Raw genomic sequence first — 3,274 nt, forward strand, 5'->3', positions numbered from 1 at the left:
ATATACAAGTGTACAGCCTGGAACAGGACTGGGCTAGGCTGGGGTCCCTCTTGCTGTAGGACACCCCTGGGCCACTGGAGTGAAATCCAAGACTTTTGCAAAGGTGGCTGCTGAGATGAAAGGGGCCATAAGTGGAATCAGCCAAATAGGTGGCAAAGACAGACAGACTGTCTGTCTGAGGATTACAGTTTGAAGCCAGCCCAGGTAAGAAATTCTTTATCTCCCATTAGCTACCAGATGCCAGAAGTGGGACTGTGGCTCAAGAGGTAGAGAGCACTTTTCACTTTAGTGAAAAAGGAATAGCAAGCTGGGCGCTGTTGGCTCATGCCTGTAATCCTAGCTACTCAGGAGACTGAGATCTGAGGATCACGGTTCAAGTCTGTGAGACTCTTATCTCCAATTAACCACTAGAAAAACCAGAAGTGGGCTGTGGCTCATGGTAGAACACTAGCCTTGAGTTGAAGAGCTGAGGGACAACACCCAGGCCCAGAGTTCAAGCCCCATGACCGAAAAAAAAAGGATAGCAACCAAGCCCACACATTTTATTCTCAATTCACCAAATAGCATTTATTCATGGATTATCAGCACTAAGCTGGTGCTGGGTTGGGCACACTAGAGCACACAAGAAGTTAGTGACTGATTCTTGTGTTTGCTCCTCCTGCCTTCATGCCCTCAGCTCCCTTCACCCCCTCAGCTTGTGTTCTGGGCATCTTGGACACTTCTGATCCTTTCTGCTGTCCATAATGCTGTGGTTTGGGTTCTCTTCATTTCTTATCTTCCTCTTTAGTTTATATGTCTTATTTTTTTGCTGTATTCTTTATGGATTTCAACTTCATAAATACTTCGTTCTTATTGTTGTTTGTTTTCAGATCTCAAGAATACCAGTGAATTTTTTCTCCTTGTGTGTTAGTTCCTTTAAAAAGTAATATTCAGGGCTGGAAATGTGGGTTAGTGGTAGAGTGCTTGCCTAGCACTGGGTTCAATTCCTCAGTAACACAAAAACAGAAAAGGCCAGAAGTGGCACTGGCTCAAGTGGTAGAGTACTAGCCTTGAGCAAATAAAGCTCAGGGACAGTGCCCAGACCCTCAGTTTAAGCCCAAGGACTGGAAAAAAAAAAGTAATTTTCAGCTGGGCACTGGTTGCTCACACCTGTAATCCCAGCTACTCAGCACGCTGAGATCTGAGGATCACAGTTCAAAGCTAGCTTGGGCAGGAAACACCATGGGACTCTCTTCTCCACTTAACCCCAAAAAGCTGGAGGCAGAGGTGTGGTACAGCACTAGTCTTGAGCACAAAAGCTCAGGGATAGTACACAGGTCCTAGCCCTAGGCCTTGGAGAATTTGGGAAGGGGCAAGGGAAAGGAGGGGACAGAGGGGTACTATGACTTTAACGCATTGTGTACATGAATAGACTTGATGGACTTGTTAAAATGAAAGCCTGCTGCATAACCAATGTCAACTTTTTTGGGGGGAGGGGGCGGGGAGGGCTGGTCGTGAGGCCTGAACTCGGCCTGGGAGCTGTCCTCAGCTCTTCAGCTTAAGGCAAGCACTCTACCACTTGATAGCACCACTTCTGGCTTTTTTTCCTTATGTGGTGCTGAGGAATTGAAGCCAGGGCCTCATGCAAGGCAAGCACTCTACCACTGAGCCACCTTCCCAGCCCTCAATGTCAAGTTTTAACAAAAGTAACTGTCAAAGATGGCACTTCTATCACCTTCTAGGTAATATTTCCCTATCCTTTTCTGAGGAATGTTGGAACAGGCTCTCCACAGATTTTCTGTTATGCTCACTGTCAGATTAAAGAAGGAATTTGTCACTGTGTGCCATCCCAGAGTTGGTTAAATAAAGCACCTTTTCACATTTCCCAGTAGCTGACTGGCATTTCCCAGGATGGAGCTGGCACCTGTTAGTGCAGGAATGTGAGGATAAGATCTTACCTTCCCTAAGCATTTCACTGAGAATAAACGGAGAGTAAACAGTCCGATCCCTCCCCAGGTGCTGGCAGTGGGGCTCTTCCAGTTGCTAACAGCAACCACAGCCCTGCCTGCCCTGCTGACTTTGCTTTGGGCACAGAGCAGCCTCACAGCCAGGCTCACTCTGCTTCTTGCCTAGGTGTTTCCAAGGGTTCAAGAGAACCTCAGGTGGTGGTGGGGGAAGGGGAGAGAAGGGAGGCAAACTATGGGGCTGCAGCTGCTGGGAAAGCTGACCTCCAGCCAGGCTGTGCTCCTGTAGCTGCAAACCTTGATTTTTACACGTGTGTGCAGACAGGGAGGGAGGAGGACAAGGAGAAACACCTCCATCCTAGGAGACTTAGAACTGGCAGTTCTCCCGGCTGGTCCTACCTGCTCTCGAGCTGGTGGAAACCCCTTCGTCTTCTCGTTGAAGAAGTTGGATGTGTGTCCATGTTTGGGAGATTTTCAATGGTTCTCCTGTGCCTGGTCATTTAGTTAGAAGCAGGAAGAAGCCACTTAAATGGAAAAGCCTTAATTAATGTTAAGAAACTCCACATAGTGACTTCTTTCCTGTGGTAACTTAAGACTGCAGCAGGGAAAAGCAGATAAAAGCAAAGAAGGTTTGAATCCAGTGTTGCCTGACCTTCAAAGCCAGATGATAACAGGAATTCAAGGCCTCTGTTCGCTAAGCACATCTGTGCAGCATCTAAGTGCATGAAGAAGAGAATGCAAATAGACAACGCAGACCCTACAACAGTGGTTTTAAAAAATGGTAATAAAAAAGCTGGGTACTGGTGGCTCACGCCTGTAATCCTATATACTATGGAGGCTGAGATGTGAGGATTGTGATTTGAAGCCAGCCAGAGCAGGAAAGTCTCAGACTTATCTCCAATTAACTACCAAAAAGCCAGAAGTAGAGCTGTGTCTTAAATGGTAGAGGGTTAGCCTTGAACACACACAAAAAAGCTCAGGGACAGTGCCCAGACCCTGAGTTCAAGCCCCAGGTCTGGCACCAAAATAAAAAGAAAACGTAATCAGCCAAGTGCTTGTGACGCTTGAGGCTGAAATTTGAGGATTATAGTTTGAAGGCATCCCTGGAAAGAAAGACCGTGAAACTCTTATCCTCCATTAAGCACCAAAAGAAAGTTGAGGTGTAGGTAGTAGAGCTCCAGTCCTGAGCGAAAAAGCTAAGTGAGAGCATGAAGCCTTATTTTCAAGTTCTAGTACTGGCAAAGAAGAAAGAAGGAAGAAGAAGAAGAAGGAGGAGGAGGAGGAGGAGTAAGGAGGAGGAGGGGGAAGGGGAGTAAGGAGGAGGAGGGGGA

Source organism: Dipodomys ordii, unplaced genomic scaffold, assembly GCF_000151885.1.
Source record: "Dipodomys ordii isolate 6190 unplaced genomic scaffold, Dord_2.0 Scaffold1, whole genome shotgun sequence".
Classification (NCBI taxonomy): Eukaryota; Metazoa; Chordata; class Mammalia; order Rodentia; family Heteromyidae; genus Dipodomys; species Dipodomys ordii.